Source organism: Agelaius tricolor, unplaced genomic scaffold (assembly GCF_023055355.1).
Source record: "Agelaius tricolor isolate 1412-34295 unplaced genomic scaffold, bAgeTri1.0.p SCAF_22, whole genome shotgun sequence".
Classification (NCBI taxonomy): domain Eukaryota; kingdom Metazoa; phylum Chordata; class Aves; order Passeriformes; family Icteridae; genus Agelaius; species Agelaius tricolor.
In genome coordinates, this window is record NW_027269282.1 from 4,860,566 (window position 1) to 4,881,732 (window position 21,167).

At 39.8% G+C, this 21,167-nt stretch overlaps 1 protein-coding gene across 3 annotated transcripts in view; it reads left to right on the top strand.

Moving 5' to 3' along the window:
- The window catches only part of SHOC2 (SHOC2 leucine rich repeat scaffold protein), a 63,009-nt gene that overhangs the window by 803 nt on the left and 41,039 nt on the right, over window positions 1–21,167 (top strand). The window contains exon 2 of one of the 3 annotated variants that reach the window (XM_071446342.1): window positions 77–227. The exons of the other annotated variants lie outside the window; for them this stretch is intronic. The gene's annotated coding sequence lies outside the window, so the exon portion shown is untranslated. The remainder of the gene's footprint in view (window positions 1–76; window positions 228–21,167) is intronic. 3 annotated transcript variants of the gene reach the window in all.

Sequence of the window (21,167 nt, forward strand, 5' to 3'; positions counted from 1 at the left end):
AGCGGTGTGACAGCTTCCCGCGTATATTTGTGGCTGTAGAAGGCGTCTTCACCGGGTTGTTCGTGTCTTTCCCTAGGAAATGCTCCAAAAGCTGTAGTAACCTTAGTAAGGTGAACGGCCGCCTTGACTAAAATTGCGACTGGGCGTGAGCTGCACAGCAATTCAGCAGAACTGAAGTTTGGTGAAACTGTGTTGCTGCTTCACTTGTCCATCCTATTTAGGAGCAGGTATGGACATGGAATTAAACGTCACCGTGTGTGAGAAAACAATTGTGAAGTGCTGAAATAGTACTGGTAATCTTTTAAGTTGTGTTTTTGAGATGGGACTGTGGAAGCACTGAGTTCTGCACATGTGCAGACTTTTGAGGCAGAATACTAACGATCAAGGAGTTGTATTTGTGTGTATTGTCGTTGCTGCAGTACTTGGTGGGGATTTTTTTGACTGTCAGAATAGAAGTTAAGATGGTTTTGGTAATCACTTTCAGGGTCTTAATTTTCTACTGTTTCTTGTTTGCTTGCTTGACCTTATATATTGTTCTTTTTACCTCCTAAACTGTGTGTGTTGGTTTGTTGTTTTTATTTTTTTTTAATCACTAATCATTATGATATACTTCTGTTTATAAAATCAAGGGCTTAAAGTAGGTGGTGGTCAAATTAAATCACGCTTATTTACAGCCATATTTTAGGCATATGTTGTATGGTGATCTTGATATAAACTTAATCTGGTTTTGGGAAAGATTTACAGTATCTTATGAATTTGTTATTACAGTACTGTGCATACATTTTAATTTTAGTAACACCCTTATCATCTTAATTCCCCTTGAATGTTTTGGATTTCACTATTTTGTTTTCTATGTAATTATTCCTTGCTCTGGATGAGTAAAATGGGAGATAATTTTCCTAATTTGAAGCCGTGTTCCTTTAATTTTAGGCTGTTTGTCGGCCATCAGCATTTCTGTACATGTGGCAAGGCAGAGCATGTACATTAGGCAAAACTAATTTTATATGTAACCTTGTAATACACAAAGATGATTCCAGACAAAGCTCTCCTTGTGTCCACAGCTTTCCTTTGAGGAATACTCAGGGATCCTCAAAGAGGATGCTGTCTTCTTCCACGTCCCTCTGTGTGCTCTTTCTAGAAACAATCCTCAGCATTTTTTGTTTGTGGTGATGGCAAGGGAGGCTCCATGAGCAGTTCTGGTTGTGAGTAGCTGCTGTTCCCAGTGTAGTTTTTCCTGGTGTAGTTTTTCCTTTCCAGCGTGGCATATCTGTAAGGCAGGAGGTGCTGGGAGGGGCGTTCCTTTGTTATGTTGACACTTTAATCGCACTGATGGGTGTATTCTCCTCCAGGAATTTTGTGTGATTGAAGGGATTCCTTCAGACGAGGAATATTTTCTCCAGCTGTCTCCCTGCGCCGTTAGCCCGTGCACAGAGATTAATTGCTCGGAAGATCACTGCTGTGCGTGTGCCTTTTAGGAAACCCTTGGATTGATTGTCACTTGGCTGTGGCTTTCTAGAAAAGCATGTTTCTGCTGGAGCAGCGTGTGTGTGGCAGTCCTGGCTTGTCACCCCGAGCCGGCAGCTGTGTCCAGCACCTGTGAAATAGGTGGATGTAGATGCTTGTGTGCGGGCATGGTGCTCATGCATGGTAATTGAATTAGGGCTGTCAAAGCATCTTCTGCCTGTTTGAAATAAGGATCACATTCTGTGATCCCTTCTTCACAAGGCTGAGGAAGCGCAGTGAATAACAAAGCTCTGTTTTGGGAAGGTTTGGTATGGTAGCAAGGAAATAAAACTGCCTTAAGAGACCTCAGTAGTTCCAAAACATCACTGTGGAGAATTTGGGTGGGTGCTAGGAAGGAGCCATGTCTCTCTAGGAGCAGATTCTCCTCCGTGTCTGAGGAAAGATGAAAACTTCTGTGTGTGGGAGGGGAAGGCAGGGTTGTCCTTTCCCGTGTCCCACCACAGCCTCTGGGAAGGCTGTCCCTGGTGCCCACCTTGCCCCTGCCCTCCCCAGCACCTGGATTTGGGATATCTGTGCTGTTCCTGGGTACAGGAAAAGCTGGTGCCATGTCCTCATGTCCAGCCCACCGTACCCTCCAGTTCAGCGTGACCAGCGGCATCTCCCACCCAGAACACTTCAAGGCTCATTGCTTTTGGTTTTATTTTTCAGTGGATGCTCTTTTAATTGAAGTGAGGCTTGCTTTTCGCTCTGTTGTCGTAATACCTTGTATTTATTTTTACTGCATGCAACTGCATCTCAGAGGAGATGTTTCTGCCTCTTGCTTTTTGGTGGGTTTGTGTGTGTGTGAGAGGGCTGGGGAGGATGCAGTAGAGAAGATTAAAAAGCCAGTTACAACTGATGATACAGATAAAAAGAACTCTCGTTTTCGTGGAAACTGTACTGGCCGACATAGTTAGTCTGTTTGATACAGTGGTCTTGCTGTGTTACAAAATGGATAAAATGTAACAGGTTGATATAATAAGCAAGTTAATGTTTGCTGTATTAACCATTGACCTTAATTCGCTTGTTTTTTGCTGCATTGTTTTGCCTTGACTCTGTTGCAAAATACACATCATGTACTATTATAAATCTGGGAATTCTCCAACATCAAATTTGGTTCAATAAAGGCATTTTCAGGATATCCAGGTTTCTGGATGAAAAGGGAATTTTAATTACTAAGATTTTTTTCCCATCATTGACCTCCAGGTAATGTATCTTTTGTATAGAAATTATGGACAGTTTATAATTTCTTTTAAAAAAGTGAGTTTCTGCTGTGTGGTGATTTTAGACAGTTTTAAGATTGTTGCAGTTTAAGAGGTGCTTTATCTGTATTGCTCTACAAGAGAAATGAGAGAACAGAGCCCATCATATAATTGCAGACATGCTGACTGCTGTGGATATATGAAGAGGCTGTGAATTGGTGTAGATAAATACTGGGATGCACGGTGAAAGAACTTTTTAAAACTATCTGGCTTGGCTGTATACTTGGTTGTTTTAGTATTGTTTTACCATTAAGATGTACATGCTAGAAAAAAAAAAAGGTCTAATAGACTTGAGTCTATTAGTTTGCTTTTTGCTTTCTCTACAAAAGCGTAGTTTGTTCTCAGAGTGGATGTGCATTGGATCCTGGTTTGCACGCCTGCCTCCCTTTCTGTCTCAACCAGTGCTGGAGAGCACTTTTTTTTTTTTTTTTTGCCACAGGAAAGTACGTCCCCGATTTTTCTGTACTGTTTTTGAGCCAAGTTGAAAGTTTGCTGCTGTGTGTTGGTGGTGGGGGGTTTTGCCGGGAGGAGCAGCCCTGGGGACCGAGCCGTGCTCCAGCCCAGCCGCTGTCCTGTGAGACATGAGGCTGGTGCTCGCATGGAGTTGGTTGTAGCTTGCCCTCACCTTTGCTGTGCTAATCATCTGCGTGCTTTTGTGCCCAGGGACGCTTCATATTCTGAGTGTGAGCCAGAGGTGCGGTGCGATCCAGCAGGCAGTATTTCCATGGAGCCCTGTTGATCCCGTAGATATTGTATCCGGTTCAGTGGAGCTGCCTACCCTGTGGTCGGAGGCTTTTTGTTATGCATGCATCCTAATTGTTCTTTCTGTCGGCATTGTGCGCTGACTGAAGGGGCTGTGCACCAATGCAAATAGCCTTTCTAATACCTTCCGCATTTGCATTATAATGGCTGCATAAATATTGCAGCACATCTCAATTCACTCACTGCTTTGACTGCTGGGCTTTAAAATAGGTTCTTTCTGTAGCGCAGATCTTGTTCGTGGTTGGTATTGCTTTGGAGAGGGGTTCTGAAGTGCATCCCTATTAAATAGTGAGGCTTGTTTGTGATGAGGTGCAATTTTAACTTAGCTATGTTCTAGTCTCCCACTCCTTTCAGCCCACAGGTTGATACATGCACTTGGAGGCAAAAAAAATTCAAGCTTTAGCAGTTTTTCACCAACTATTTCTAAACTCACTATATTTGGGGTTGCAAAACATGTTTGCTTGAGGTTTTGTTTTGCATTAATTCCAGAAATCCTATGGAGGTCTGTGAGAATATTTCCTACATAAGGAATGTGAAACGTTGTGCCACCGTTGTTTTGGTGCTGAAACATTTGTTGACTTACTGAAAGTGTCGATACAGGGATGTGACTGAAAGCAGACACTCTTTTTGGGAACTGGTGGCAGATTGCCATCACCTGTCTGTCAAAAGTTTGCTTTACAGAGTTGTTAAACAGAACAGTGATTGGTATCATGTACTTGACTCTTAGTGAATAATAGATGCACAGAGACTTTTTAGTATCATCAGAGAATGCAGCTTTTCTTGTGGCTACAGAAGCCACAAAAATTGCACTTTTTATTAATGCAATGTGTCAGATTTTGGGAATGGTAGTACATGAATAGAAATACTAGTATTTCTATTTTTTGGCTAATTTGTTTTAATCCTAGGCTTCACTCTGTCTTCTGTGTTTTAGTGTATGAAAACTGCAGCAAGAAAGGTATGTTTAAATCAAATGTTAGGGGTTTTTTAATATACCTGACGTTAGTAGCTTGTCACTCTTCCACTTGTTTGCACATATTAAAGCAGTATGAGTTATTCAGGTTAAGGATATGGAGAATGAGCTTATTGTAAGAATTAAAATTACAGAAACTGTCTTCTGAAACAGTAAGTGATAGCATTGCAGGAATCCTAAATTTACTTAGGACTTCTATATGATGATGGACGATTCACTTACGTATTAAGTATTCTGTGTAGTGCTGCACACAACGTATGTATTACTATAATACAGTACTTTTAACACTTAACCTGTCAAAAAATTGTGTCTATTAGAAGTTTAGAATAACTATATAGTGATGGACATGAAAATGCAAGGTTAAATAATGTTATGTGAAAGCATAAAAGTAATCTTGAAACCCCAATACCTGTGAGCACTAAGCTGTAGTGCATCTATGCTTAATGTACAGATATATATGGATTTTAATTATCTATTAGATATTACAGATAATGTTGGTTTAGTACATCAAGAAATCTGGCAAAACCACTTCAGGATTTGCAGTTGTATTTAGATCTGTGTTTTCAATGTCTCCATCCTAATAGGAATTAGTAATAAATCAGAAATTGAGGAGTTATTTCATGACAGTTTGAATGGTCAGAACAATCCATTGGTCTGGCATGTTGTCTTGAATGGGAAGAAAAGCTAGTATATTTATTACTTTTATGAAGAAATACCTGACTGGCAGCCAAAACAACCAGGGCCCGATATTTGTTTGTAGCTGAGGTGCAGCAATGATCATGGGGAGTCAGATTTCTCTCTTTTCCTTTTCCTTTCTCTTGCCTGTGCCCCAGCCATTTAAATCTTGGCAAATAGGGGATTTTGCTTTCTCTTTGTTATGAGGCTTCTGTCCTGTGACTGCCAGTAATGGTGGTCTGTGTAATTGTAGTATGTGAACTGTCCAGTCTCCTTTATAATAAAATTCCTGACTGTTGTAAATTTGTTTGATGCTGAAAGTTATTATCTGTTTTGTAATACACAGCATTAATCGTGGTTATTGAGAATTGTCCTGGGAGGAAATACTCATGTTGTGTCAAAAGGCTCAGAGCAAAAAAAACAAAAGCTCTTTTTTACTATTTCTTAACTGTTGCATAGACTTGTCTTTTATAAACAAAAGAAACCTATTCAGTGTGTCACAACTTAAAGCTTATATTGCACAGTAGTGAAGGTTGTAGTAAATCTATAGATAATTAGCTAAAGCTCTGTGTTCAGTGCAACAGCAGGTGCTGAGTAAAGTGCATTGTGCTATGGAAAGGTTCAGACTCTTAGCTTCAGTCTTCCTTTTTTGTTTGTGTTAGACCTAATCTAGCATCATTCCATCCTCATTAAAAAAAGAACACCTTGTAATCTCTCTCACTGCTTCTCTCCAACTCAACACCCCCCCCCCCCCAATCAACCTGCAGCTGACCAAGGCAAAGAAAAAACTGAGCAATCATTATTCTCTTCATTAGATGAGAAGTTGTGTTTCTGAATTTGTGGTGTTGAAGTTTTGTGCTTTGTTATATTCCCCTTCCCCTTCTGCTGCAGAAAAGCAGAACTATGCATTTCTTTTAATTCCAAGGGATAACTACACAGCCAGGAGTCTTTTGCAGATTGCTGCAAATACCAGCTCCTGTTTAGAAGCGTGTGGTTACATGGAGTTACTGTGTGTAGCAGAGAGAAAATGACTTCAGGAGCGAACTGTATGTCTCCTGGAGGCATCAGGTGGCTTAATATGTAAACAAAAGTCCACTGCAGTCAAAAATAGATCTTTATAAAAAGAAATAGTGCAAAAAGTGGCCTCCTAAACAAGGAAGTGGAGGGCTAACAGAGAATTCATCTGTGTAGTCCTGCAAAATGCTGATCATAGCAGAATATGAAGGATTTACCCTGAAATCCCATTTTGCTGTTGCTTCTGATGTAGCACTTAGAGTACATGACTTTTAAAAATGGTACATGTAGAGAAATGACTGTACAATCAAAGGGTCTAAAGCCAAGAATATATAATATGCATAATTTGGAGTCATTTGCACAAATTTCTTATTGAAGGGATGTATGGGTTAAAAGAAACCTCAGCTCAAATGTTCTTGTTAATATGTTAAATTGTGACAATTACTTTTCTAACAGTTCTTCAAATCTGATGGCTATTGTTCAGTACTTACAAAACCAAAAATATTACTTATTAAAGAGAACTTGATAATACTGGCAGTTGCATGGGCTTTATTGAATTTAAAATTGTAGATTTCATGAAAAGGGAAATTTATATTAGTAAATAGCACAAATGAAAATACCTGGGAGTTTGTTTTAGTGCAGCAGATTTTCTTTTGGTAAGTCTGTTCAGGTCTTTTGGACTCTCTGACAGTGTGCAGATATGATCACAGATTTCAGGTAATCATATTTGTTTTTCACGATGGACTATGTATTTGCTTCTTGGAATACTCAAAAAATTGTTTGGCAGCTGTCTTTATAGCATACTGTGTGTGACAGGCCTAGCTAGGAGGGAACAAAAGTATTATACCTATGAGTTGTAATTCTGAATTTAAATACAACAAGATGGATTTTTCCCCCCCGTGATTTCATCCATAAATTTATTTTCTATGTTTTAGGTCATCATTAGGGACATTTTTACAGTAGTAATTTCTCTTTTCCCCATAAGAAGTCTTCAGATAAGTCTTTGTAGTTGTTTCTTGCATTTAGGCTGTATCCTGTCTTGTCTTTTAAAACTTATCTCTTTGCAGGGTGGCTCTTTGGAGAAGCCCTAAGTCATACCCAGCTATCGAGGTTTCAGTTACATGTTCTCACCGTAGTATCATGTTTTCTTCTTCTAAACTGAGATGCTGTTTATTGAACCAATTAGCTGCTGGGTGCAAGCCAGAACTTTCTCCTGAAATCAGAATTAATGAATAAACAAATTCCTCTGGAAGGATTCCTGTTCTCACCGGGCAGTGACAGTTAACGTGTGACAAGGGCACTGTTCGTGCCCTGTCACCTCGGTGCCCGTGTGTGTGTCTGGGTCTGTACTCACCCCTGCCAAAATCCATGGGGTAAACCTCTGACAATGGATCACAACGTTCATATCACATATTTGATGGTATGTCTGTCTTGGGCTGGTTTTGAAACCATTCCAGCTCTTGTGCAGTCAGCAGATGGGATGCATACGCCTTCATTAGCAAGCAGTTAACTCCGCTGGTAGGGCTGAGTTTCCATCACGCTCGGGGTCTGTGACTTGGCTCTTTCTGCATTCCAGCTCCCACTGTTTGTTCTGCTGTCTCCAAGAAGAAATCGACAGGAGCATTACATGCTCCTGCCCTCCTGTGGTAACGAAAACCCAAATGTTTTCCTCAAAATCAGGTTGTGTAAAAATAAAAGAGAGAGAGAGAGGAGAACAAGGAACTCGTTTTTCTCTTCTGGAGCAGCTGCTCACATCTCAAGATGTGCATTTGCCTTTGGTGAGGTGTTCTGCTTCAGAAGCCCTGGAAAAATCACAGTTATTTCTGAATTTGCTGCTGCAGTATCAAAAAGACCTTGTAGCCTTTTATAGTCGTGAACAAACTTTCTTGCCTTTATGTGTGATGTGTACTATCCCTTTTGCATTAGAGAAATTAAGGCACAAATTATAGGGGAGAATTTGGCCAGCAGCAATGGCAGTGGGATAGCTCTGCCTTCCCTCCTGTGAGCCAGTGGGAGCTGAAACCCAGTCCTAGGATGTGGCTTGGAGACACCAAGGTTGAGAAACAGAAGTGGATCCCAGCCCCAGACTCCTCACCCCTCCCAGCCAAGTGGAAGGTGGAGACAGGCAAATGGGGACAAACCCATGGCTGCAGTGACATCTTTGTTGGCTGGGGGGACCACGGAGAGTAGCGTGTGTCATCTTTGAACGTGCAGTGTGGTAACAAGTAGTCATGTGGCCTGAAAGGATCCTGAAATGGTTGTAATCTGTATGTGAACTCTTATTTCTTAATGATCCTCTGTATTAAGAACACTAAAAGAAAGATGCTCTCAACTTCAAAGCTTGTGGTGTATATAAACTATGGGCTTACTCCCTCAGTCTCTGTAGGCAAATCTTTGTGTTGTTCTCAACCTGTAAAGTCTTGGAATGAGAAATCTGTGTTTGTCACAGCTTTCAGTCCTGTGATTTTCAGTGTCTACTGAAACTGGTTTATTTTGTTTTTTCCACTTAAACCTGCTTTATGTTAGCAGGAAGACTTTCACAGTTTGCATGCTGTTGGTTCTTTGGGCCAGCTTGCTGTCTGTCTTTTAGAAGTATTTAATATAAGCTGATCAGTTGTATACTGTGGTAATCTAAAAGTCTCCTTGAGAGCTGCTTCTGCTGATTTTCGCATTGCTTTGTACTTTTACAATGTGATTTTTGCTCCCTCTTCATCTTTGAACTACATAATTAATAGTTTCTGACAAAAAGAAATGGTCCAGAATAATTTTTTTTAATCCTGGCTGTAAATGTCTTATTTTGTGACACAGAAACAAGTTAATGCACGGCAGAAGGGTGTAGAGAGCATGAAAGGTACTCATTGCTGCTGCTTGTCTGTATTCCCTTATTCTGAGGTAACGTGAGGTATCCTGCCTCCATTCATCTTAATGCACACATTCAGGTATGTGTGCATGCCTGAACTTTTTCCAAGTCACTGCTGTGCTTCCACCATTGAATGACTCTGTTTGCAAGTCTGGAGGTTTAAAGTTTTCTAATAAAAGTAGGGGGAGAGAGCATGGAAAGTTTGTATGTGAGTGCCACGTTCAAATTACTTTTTCTAAATAGAAATTAATAATGATTTGAACTTTCTCATGCACTTTTTCAGTGCTAGAGCAATGACTTGTCATGTGAGCAAAGTTCTGCTTGGGTTGTATGTGGCTGTAAAAGCTCATGGACTGAATTTCAAGTTTTCTAGGTGCAGAGTGTAAAATTACTGCTGAGACTTCTTAAATCTCTTCCAAGACTAAGTTTTCTTTCCTGTGTAAAGCAACTTTCTCAAGTAGTGGCAGGTGAGATCAGTAACAGCTCTGGATATATCTTAGTTATGATTTTGATGTAAATTCAGTGTTGTATAGCCTGGTTTATTAGTAAATGAAGCTAGGAACTCAGGAACTAATTAACAAGTTTTCTTTTGTGGGGTTCTGCTTTGATGGATCTTCCAGAAGTACTTCAGGTGTGTGTATATATTCATCCACTACAAATGTGCTGCTCTTCAGTTACCAAAAGTAAATGGGCAGAACCTGATTAATAAAATAGAATTAATTATGCTGAAAATCATCTTTTCACCAGTTTTTGACCAATTTTCAGGTAGCTACTCCAAAATAAAGTTATTGATGCATTACAGAGATGATTAGTCCAGAATCACAGCATTTAGGATTCATTTGGATTCTCATTTTCCTTGCTGTCAAAACTCTTAATTACCAGCTAGTGAGCACTGTAAGTTCTCTTGTCAGTCAGATGTGGGAGGCTGGTTGTATGGCCCTTTTTCTGACCTCCTCTGATCATGGGCACTTTTCATCCAAGGCTACTGCTTGGTTTTGATTATTAGTATCATTATTAATGTGCAGCTTTTACCACTGCCTAGTGCTTGCAGCCAAATGTAAATAAAATATCCCAGCTTGAATAGCAGTGACAAATGAAAGCTTAAACAGGTGATCACAGAGCAGAGTAATTAACCAGTGCAAAGAAGTGGTTCTTTTAGGTCAAGCTTTTCATTTGCCTTTAAGGGTCACTTGCCTTAAGGGTCACTTTTCAGTATGAGGTGCTCTGATTTGCTGACAATAGTTGTTATTAGGCCATTATAATTATATATGCATACATACCTATATATGTATATATATATACACACATATAAAGGTAGGGGGGAGAATTACTTTGCACTTTATAAAGTTTACCAGTCACTTGTGGATCACTCCCAACTTTGTTTTGGTACTTCTGTTGACAACTAGTGGTACTTGAATTAAGTAATGAGGCTTTTATGCAAACCTCCTAATATTTGAAACAGTATCTAGAAATAATAAATAACAAATGGAGAGCTCCTGATGATAATACAGATGAGGAAGAAATTTTAACTGGAACAGATGGTATTTTTTCAGCCTAATTTGGATTTGCTGTGTTATCTCCCTTTTTATTTAACAGTCAGCCTTTTGTATCTCTATTAGCAACTTCATTTATTGTATATGCAGGCATGACTAATGTGTTGGAGCATGCAGGGCAGCATGGCTTGGAAGCAGTCCACAGGCCAGAACTGCCTTGCAGGGCAATGATTTGCTTCCTATTTCTAAAGGACAGGTGGAAGGGCTATTTGGGCAATAAATACTTTGACACTGAATTTTTTTCTTAGATAGCACTTTGTACTCTTGTCTAGACATAATGATAGCATGGCTAAAGGATGAAGGGCATAGACAATTTTCTAGCAGATTCTTGCAGTTATGGTGTGTTTATAAATATGAGAAGAAGTGGACCCATAGAAACATCCATTGAAGAAACCACATTATTCTGGAGAGAGATGAAGAGCTCCTGAATCAAAATAATAATTTATTGATAAATGCTAGAAGTAGGAACAAGATGATGCTGTGTAAGATCATGCTGTAATGCAGCCCACAGTGATGAGTCTGCGTGTTGGCAGGGATCATCTGGTCTGGATTTAGTGGTAGTGTTATTTGCTCTGCAAAATAAGCTAAAAGTTGGTTCTGAGAAAAATGAGCAGTGAACCAGTATCATCTGCACAGATCTGACATGAGGAATTTAGGAGTTAGAGGACAGCACACAGTGTGTCAAAAACAGAGCCTGTGGTTAAACCTTTTTCTCTCAGTCATATTTCCAACTGGTAGTCCTCACAAGCATGGATCAAATTTAGCCTTAGAAAGCAAGAATCATTTAAAATGAAAATTTCCTTCTTTGCATCATGTCTGAATTTGATCCCCATAGAATGCTGATCTAATATAAAGTGATTTAATGTGTGTATTTGTTTAAAAAAAAATTGTTAATTCCTGTTTATAGCATTTAAGTGTGCTTCAATACTAAGCTAGTACTGGCAGTTGTCAGACAAGTTATGCTACTCTGTAAGAATTACAGAAGCTTTTGGTTTGGTAGCAATTTGTGCAGTACACACTGATATTCAGCTCTTCAGATTGCAACTTCTCCACCTCCTGTTTGAAGAATTGTTGTCAGAGAATGTAAGAAGGAGAGGAGGAAGGAGGAATTGTTGGGGAGGGAAGCTGCCCCTGTTTGCACACCCCTGTGCCCAAGAATCACGGGAGCTGGGGGCTGGTGGGGCGGAGGTTTCCTCAGACATGTGCTGGTCCTTTAGCCCCAGACAGGAATCAAATTGTGCATGTAACTGGATGTTTCTTGCCTTGCAGCAAAGGGAGGCATGGAGCAAGGCTTGTGGTGGGATGGAGGAACAGCTCTGGCACTGGCTGTGCCCCGTTGCAGGGCTCACAGCAGTTCAGGTCCTGCTCCACACATGCTGCTTAGCCACTTCTGATGTCCTGCCCGTGTGTCTGCTACTGCTCTTTGGTTATTCCTGTACATTGTCAGAGTTCCTTGCAGCCTGTACCCAGTGCTCCTGTCTCACTTCAGGCACATGCTGGTGGTTTTCATCTCTCTTTTACCCTTACTGGTATTTGCTCTCTTTTATGTTTTTATTGGAAGTGTCATTCCTGAGATTTTTTTCTTCCTTCCTCACTATTTTGAGAATGGTTGAGTGAGAAAGGAACAAGCAGGTGGCAAGTATTAGTTAAAATTAGTTAATCAACTTTTTATTAAACTGATTTTTATTTATTTGTTTTTTGAGTTTCAGGTACAGTGTTTCTACAGTGTTTCAGTTTCTTATTCTTTCTGTTCAGAAGCTCTGTTCTCATTTCCTCAGATATGTTCTTAGTATTCTCATACTGTTCATATATATAGTACCCTTATTTTGAACATATTGTTCTGGAGCATATTGTCATACTAAAATTTGTTCAGTCCTTCAAGTCAGTTTGTGAGGCTGTATATTTTTTCTGAGTGCTTTGAGCATATGTCTAATACTTTTTGGGTTACACTTGGTTTGAAAAGGACTCACTGTCTTTTAATCTGAGTTGGTTCAACCCCTGCAACTCGTGAATGTCACTTAAGTGGTTGAAATACTCCTCTCCTGCCCTGTGCATTAGTACAAAATTAAGGCACCATCACTTTTGTTAACCTGTTAGTTGGGGGTTGGGTCAGGGTCACTCTGCAAGGAGCTGAGAGCATCCTCACCTCTGTGCAGGTCAGAGAGGAGCAGATGTGGGCAATCCCAGTGCAGGGAATCACCTGTTCTCAGCTTGTAAAGTTCAGTGCAGTCCTCTGGTCCATCTGTTCAAAGGGAACACATTCTGCAAGGCACAAATATCTGCAGGCCTGGTGAGACACTGTTGTACCTGAGCTGCTGTAAAGGTTACATTTTAAATGTTCACAAACAGACAATTTCCTGCTGAATTATCTAGACATTTATGACATCTGTTTTCTTTCTGAAACAAAGGCCAGTAAGGTGCAAAAGTGTCACTCAGTATAAATAGGCATATAGTACATTTTTTTAAAATTTTGTTAGGATAGTGATGTGAACTTTAGTGTAGCTCTAAGCTAGCCTGCTTATTCATCCATTTTTTCAGATTTCCATTACCTTTTTAATTTTTTGGAAAGTGGTGAGGTAAAAGGTGTTGTTGCAATATTTATACAATGTTGTTTTATTCAGATTGCATCTAATTTTTTTTCCATGAGGTTTTTCAGGTTAGCACTGCTGCTGCTTTCTACTTCTGCAATACACAACCCTTTCAAGTGTGCTAGGAGTCTATCACTGAGCTGATTTTTGACAAGCAGAAATCCATTTTTTCACTGTTTCTAGGAAAATTGTAATTGAAGACATTTTGGTGGTTTTTTTTTTTTGGAAGAAAAGAAAAGAATGCCTCATCTGAACAGATTTTGAAGAATCTGCTTGGAAGGGATCATAGATCTTTTTACTTTTTTTTTCTTTTGAAGGAAAACATCTTGTTCCTGTGAAAGGACCCAAATTATCATGTGTTTTCCAGAATTGTTAGTATATGTGAAATAATCTTTTAATTGGTCTCAAAGTTATGAGCAGAATAGTGTTCAGTGCTGGGGCTGAGGGTGTTTTGTGCATCAGGCTGAGGGTGTTTAGTGTGACAGTGGGGATGAGGAGAATTCTTGGTAGGTCTGGACATTTCATGGTTCTTAACAGGAAGGTGAACAGAGCTTTCTTTCTCGTCCTTGTTTGTTTCACTTTCATCTGCTGTCCTGGGAAAGAAATCTCTGGGATCATCTTGGGAATCTGTAAGAATGTGGATGAACTTGCAATAAATTCAAATGCTGTCATTTTTGGATTTTTTGTAATGCGAATGCATTCAATGTTGAGTGGGGAAGAAAAGATGTAAAAAGCTAAATAAAAATACTCCTAAGAAGTTATGAAAATTAAATTTTCATTATAAAGCAATCAGAATTAGGTAGGTGTGAATGAGATGGCTTCCAGTGCTGCAGGTGACCATACTTGTCAGAATGTGTTCAGTACCCCTCCAATCACTGCATAGTCTCCAAGACCCCTTCTCCAGGCAGTGTGTAGGAACAGGAGTGGTGCCTGTTGACTGATTATTTTCTCAGTATTTTCATGTCTGTGACACTCTCTTATGTAGAATTTCTTATCAGCTGCTTCTTGCCCATCACTTGTGCCTGCCAGCATCCAGTCCTTGTTCTTCCTCCAGCTCCTGCCTCTTTGTCAGCTTGCCTGTGCTCCTGGCAGGAGCTTTTCCTCTGTGGGGCTGCTGTGACCCAGAGGGAGGTGGGGAGGACAGTAGCAGGGTGTCTCAGCTGAAAGCAAAGGCCTGTTGGGCCCTCTGGCTTTGACTTGCTCTGTGGGAGTACCTTGTGTCAGAAGCTGTTGGTGTTGAGGAGGTGAAGCAGGCTCAGGAGTGAATATGTGGTGAAATTCACTGTGGCACCAAACATTATAATAGATTTGAAGTCCCTAGTCTAAACTAAAACTGCCATAGTTATGAAATTAGTGTTAAGATTACCTTCAAGTTGAACAAAGCCATGTGCTTTTACCAGCTGTTTGTCTTGCAAACAACTGAACCAAGTAAACTACCTTACCTTTTCCCTCTATTCTTATGCTCCCTCAAGACCCCTCTCTCCAACCCCAAAACAATCCAAAAAAGTCCTGAGGGCTGGCAGGCAGATGCTGCCAAATGTCAGCTTGAAGGAGTGAAGTTTTGTACAGATCAATGTGTTTGAAGAAGCCTTTGCCAAAGAGCCCTGGCTGTAGTGGCAAAGGTGCAGGGCCACCTGAGTCACCTCTGGAATGCATCTGTTTGTTTCAATAACACTTCACTGCTTTCTGTCATTGTGTTTAATTCTGTTATGCTCAATGGGGGAAAGCAGTTGAAAGCTTTGAAAGAGGCTTGGGAGTAATTTTGGTCTTCATCCTCAGGGTGTATAATGAGCCTACATTTCCATGGTGCCATTAATTGGTGAAGCTCCCCAAGGTATTTCTGAGTTGCTTTGGCTTCTCCAGCTGTGGCTGAGCATCGTTTCAAGCAGTGGTGCAGGAACATGGAATCCATTGGAACGTGGTAATCTGCTTAACCATGTGCAGTAATGCAGCATGAGAGGGTGAGGACAGGGAGGGAATAATGCAAAAGCCAGTTGAAACTGAGTGGGCAGAATGCAATTAAGCTCAGAAATGTAGCAGTTAAAAATGAGACTCCAGCTGGAGTGGGCACACATAATACAGGGAAAATAGCATTTCTCTTTGGCAGTTTCTAGTTCTTGCATCTGAGTATTTGGATGGCAGAAGTGGTCAGTCACATCATGTTTAGATTGCTGGAGAAAAGAGATGAGAGTATTTTAATTTATATCTAGTTAGCTGAAACACAGCAATTTCTTTGTCCTCATGTTATATATATATACATACATATATACATATATATACATATATACATATATATATATATATATATGTAAAACCTGGTCTGAATCAGTTGCTTTCAGCAGGTAAGATGCATTTATCTAAAAGAGTCAGATTACAAAACCAAACAAAAAAACCTCACTGGAAAGAGCACTGCTTGAGCAGTAATGGGGGAAGATGTGTAGATTTTTTTGACTTTTCATTCAGTCTACATTTGTTTTGGTTTCCTGTAATATTTAAATATATAATGTAAAATTTTGGGAAAATATAATGTCATAAAGAAACAACTCTAGCTGATCATTGTGCAGTTTTCAAAGAAATTTTATTTAATTTAGTTGTATTGAAGCAGTACACTTAGAGCAAATTTGATGCTGATTGTGGTTGTTATCTTTTCTCTGGAAAGAATGCTGATCTGTTCAAGGAGCTAGATGTTTTCTAAGAACTGATCAGATCCAAAATATGTTAATGATTTTAAAGGTAAGGGCATGTGTAATTGGAAACTTGTGGGTAAAGTATTTTTTTGGACTTTGACAGACACTTCTATATCTTCCAAACTCACAATGTTAGTTGAAAAGTAAAGGTTACTGCAGGTTTCCTTTTCAATGCTTTAGTTATATTTAAACTAGGTGTTCAATAAAACAAATATGTCCAGGCTTTTGTCATCTTAACTGAAGATCAAGAACTGCAAATACTTTTAGCTAAAAACAATAAAAAAATTGAAGAGAGGCCAGATATTGTTCAGTGCTGAGCTGCAATAATGTAGTTATTGTGGCTTTGTCTGCTAGAACATAGAAGATATAGAGTTGTTGCTCCTTTTCGTGTACAAAATTGTGTTAAAACCACATCTTATGTTGTTTTTAGATAGGTTTTGGTTTTTTTTTTTTTAGCATAGTGTTCCTCTGCAAAAGGATCCAGTGACATAACAGTCACTAATTATGGTCAGAAAATTTGAGGGACTGATAATCATCCAGCACTGAACTTTGTGAAATTGTCATGATTATTACAGAAAAGCGTGTTGAAGAAGGTGAGCAAACTTACTGCATCAAATTCAGAGATAAATAAGCAGAGAACTGCTACAATAAACAAGATTTTTGGTAGATAATCCTGTGTTGCTGTTAGGGGCCAGGGTGGGATGCTACCCTGGGTGGATTTTGTTTAGCTGTGATGGGGTTTTGTGCGTGCTTTGTCCCAATCTCTGTAAGATCAACACAACTTAATTTGTTGGTAATGTGGGTAATTAGTAGATAATATGTTACTCTGTTGTTGCTTTGTGTGTTTACTTTCTCTCGTGCTTGTAATTCATGTTTAGTCTCCTTTTGAGTAGGTTTTGTTTTGATAAGTTGTTTTTATTGCTCAGAGGAAATGATGAATGAATGAAAAATATTTGATGCTGGTTTATAGTTTGTATCATCACCTTTGGTGGGACCAGTGCCATTTTCTGTCAAATTGGCAGGTTGCTTCCTTTGTTTATAGGAGTTGTTGAGGGGTCTGAATAGTTGTGTCTGGGTGCTGTGTAGTGGTAATAGTGAAAGGTTATTTTACATTGGAAATTAGGTTTTTGGTACAAATGGGTGATCTTTATTCAAAGGAGTGTGTTGGGTGGATTGGGAGCGCTTGCTTTTGCAGAAGGTTGTATGCCACTATAGATAGAGAAGTTGTATGGTCACAAAAACAAGAACTGGGTTTGCCTAGACTGACAAATCCATTTAGAATGACCCTTTTAAGAGATATTAGAACCTGCACTAAATCCTGGAAATTTGTTTCATCTAGAAAGTTAAGATTTTCACATTTCTTATGTTATGCAGGATTACACAGCCTGCTGATAAAGTGAGTTGCCATGGGAATAGAAACATGCAGCTCAAAAGGTACATGCTGGGGGGGCCACACATGTAGAAAGTACCTTTTTACATATTAAAATAAGCTGCTTCATGGAGTTAGCAGAATTCTTTGCTCTTGGAGTCTGTTTCTGCAAAAACATGGAATGGTATTTTATAACTTGGCCAAAAAACTAGTGGGTTTTTGTTCCTGCAAAGGCGAAGAAGAGAGAGTGCTTCATAAAAATAATGTTGGAGCACACAGAATGAATCACAGTATGTATATTTTTGTGCTTGCTAGGTGAGTTCAAAGGCAGGGCACAAAAGATTATTTCTACCTCCTAGGAACTTAAGGCGTAGGTGACTTTCTGTCTGCAAGTGTGGAGCCTTTTTGTCCCGACTGCTCTGGACTTTGGTATGTGACCTGGCACTTAGTGCAGGGAAATGCTTCCAGAGAGCAGCAAAGCTGGTGACCAGTGAGTGAAAAGATGGATTCCAAAGCTTGAAACCCAGCAGTGATGTCCATATGCCTGCCCATTTGCCCTGGAAGGGCACAGTTCTGTCAGAAGCTGGGATGGGGTGTCCTGGTTCTGCAAACACACAATGATCAACCTTCAAAATCTTTAGAAACTCACTTGCTTATTTATAGTTACTCCAGGTGTAACTGCACATAGGTTTATAATTAGGTGCCTGTAGTTACAGACATGCTTGCAGGTTTAAGGCACCACAGTGAAGCATAAGGAAGTCCTTAGAGGTGGTCTGAAAGCAGTTGTTGCCCCCTTGGGCTGAGGTTTGCTCAGTCATTCCCTCGACCCCAGGTTTTGCTGGAGTGCAGGGCTGGGTTACGCTCGGCGTTTTGGCAGCCGTGGAGGCAGCAAACAGTCGGGATGCTCTTGGCTGCAGTCCTGTGGCAGATGAAGATGTTCTGGAGGGCTTGGAGGGCTGTCAGGGCCCAGGCCTCCTCCTTGCCCAGCTCCACAGGCTCAGGCTGTGCCTGCAGTGAACAAGCCGCTCCCTCAGCGTGAGAGGGGATTAGGGTGAAAGCTGTGTCACATCCTGGGGTGTTGAAGTCAGGCTGAATTGGTAGCCTGTGAACTACCATCTGCTGGCCATCCACTTAGAGAACTGAGATGAATTTAATGGCCAGCCTTTTCTATTGAACAAGCCAACCAGGGTAGCTGGCACCATGACAGTATTGCCCTGCTGCCATTGAGCACCCTGTACTCTGGAATAACAGGTTTCTTCCCAAAGAGGAGAAGCTGTCTAGCTGGCATATTTCAGGAACGCTGCTTTTGTTGAGATAGATGATGCTGTTTTTGATCTCTGGTGGAGTGATGGCTGGTTGTTCCCTTGCTGTCTCCATACCTCTGAGTGAGGTTTTGTGTTTAGAGGAGCTATGCAACCGCTGGTGACTGATTCAGCAGTTTGCTCCCAGCTGGTCTGTGGTGGCTGCAGTGGCAGAAGCTGAAATGCACTTACACAGATGAAAACTCTGTAGGTCAGATGTTTGAAGCTAGCAAATTGTAGGAGAGAATGTGCTTTGTGTGCAAGTGACTCATTGGCTTAAGCTATTTGGGTTTCCAAATGAAAGTAGTGACTATGGTGGTTGAGGTTTTTTGGGGTTGGCTTTTTTTTTTTTTTTTTTTTTTTTTGCATATGTGGTATGAAATGAAATGGAAATTCATTGTAGCCACTTGGGCTAAGCTTTAAATTTCATCCATTGCTTATTGATGTGTTCATCTTTGTGGTGTGCTGGAATATGAAATGTTTTTCATGTATCCCATGCTGCTCTAATTAAAAGGCAAATATTTTTAACAAGGTAGATTTTTTTTTAGTGCATTTGTTTGTGAGGAGGTGTTGCTGCAATTACCAGATAGCATTTGAACTCTGCCTTGTTGTTAAGAATCACTTAGGGCTGACTAATCAGAAATACCTAGATCAGAATTGCAATCTCAGAACATTTTATTTATTATTATGTAGTAGAATAATTTTTTGCTTACTCCAGAGTGTCAAGTAGGAGCTGATTCCTTATTTCTTCAACTTGTTTTTTATCCTCTGCAGTTATTTAGGTTGAAAAGCCCTAGCCATGGTGTGGGTTAAGTTTAGTTCAAACACAGAATGAGGAGAAAAATCATTCCCACTGTGATGAAAAGTTCTGTATGTAGTAAAAAAGTTCTTTTAAAATGCAGACCTGTATGTCTCTTGCTACATTACAGAAGTAAAATTCTCTTACAGTTGAGTGTAATGTGTTACATTTCAGTGAAAATGATGCCTTAGATATTACATGCTTAGAATATCAGAAATGTTTATGGTTTGAAGTGCCTGGTTTGGCCACTGAAACACAGTAAGGGTTTAGGTGGAGCTGTAAAGTGACCATTTTGTAAGAAGACGTGCCACAATGACTTTCCTTTGGCAGAGAATCCTGCTGTTGGTTAGCCTCCTCACTTGAGAGGGAAATGTTTCAGCTGTGGGAGACTTTATTTCAGTTAACAATTTCTTCTTCAAGCCATCTCTGTGAACTGACAGGAAACTTTCACATAATTACAAGTCACAGGACACTTGGAGGTGTCCTCTGGGAAGTGAGGGACTGCGGGGAGTATTTCATGCAGGGAACAGCCTTTTCTGGGGGGTCCCACTGATTTGCAGTAGTGGGTAGGAGACAGTTAAGGTTTTTACAGCCTTACTTGAATAGCAGTTGGCTGAAATCCTTTATCTCAAGCCTCATATTGTGTTAGATAGTGACCAGGAAGCATTGGTATTTATATTGCCAAATTGCACTGATTAGTGTAGTGTTATTCCTAGAACTGCAAAATGTTCCTACATTACTGCACTTTTAATAAAGCGTTTATTGCATAAATGTTTTAGGTTGTATTGCTCAGAAAAACTGAAATCTCTTTTCAATTACTTGTACATATTAAAAAAAAAAATTAAAATTTACAAGGTAAATGTGTTCCTCTTTTCCACACGGTAAGGAAGGTGATACAGTTTAGGCTTAAGTTGCTTCTGTTTCTGAAGTTTCATCAGTTACAGATGACAGAAAAAATGAAATGCATCTGGTTTATGTTCACCAGACATCAGGAGGAGTGGATCAAAACTCTGAAGTTGGTTATTTATAGCTATTTACAAATATTTTACTTTAAAAAAGTAATACTCGGGACAGGGAAGAGATTATTTTCCTTAACTTCTTTAAACGTTTTTTTTTCCCTCACATACTGTGCCAAGCAAGAGTCTTATTAAATTTTCCAAGTTCTCCAGGACATAATAGTTAAATGTTTTTATGTCAATTAATATTGACAGGAAGTCAGTTTGAACAGCATTGGAAAATGGAAGTAGTTGGCAGAACTAGCTAATTTCACTTAATTTCCTTTTGCTAAAAATATCTCTGAAAGAAGCTCTCCTTTTGGGATACAATGAATGCTTGTTTGACTGTAGTTTAGAATTGATGGTGACTCTTGTCCTTTAACTGAAGAGACTTGAAAAATATGCATAACCTTTTGAAACATATTTAACTTCCTCTGTAGTATGTGTTATTATACTAATGCCCATTAAAAGTTTACATACAGGTTTGACTTGATGTATGTGAATAACCCCATCAGCTGGAATGATCTGCAGTAGAGATCATGTAGAGCATTGAAGATGAACATTTAATTTCTTTCTAGGTGCAATTAAAGTTATTGCTAACCAAGACAGTGAAATGCGTGCAGATTATTTGGAGCACTTGCACTGCCGAGCTGCTTTCAGCAGCACTAATCTCCAGCAGTCTTTCCTTTCTGAGGCTCTTTCTAAACCTCCTACAGCTGCTGTGCACATAAGAAATGAAACAAATCTCTTGGTGGGTCCTAAATTTGATTAAATTGAAAGCTCAAGAGAGCAGCAGCCCTTTGAATATTTCGCACTTTGGGGACTGGAT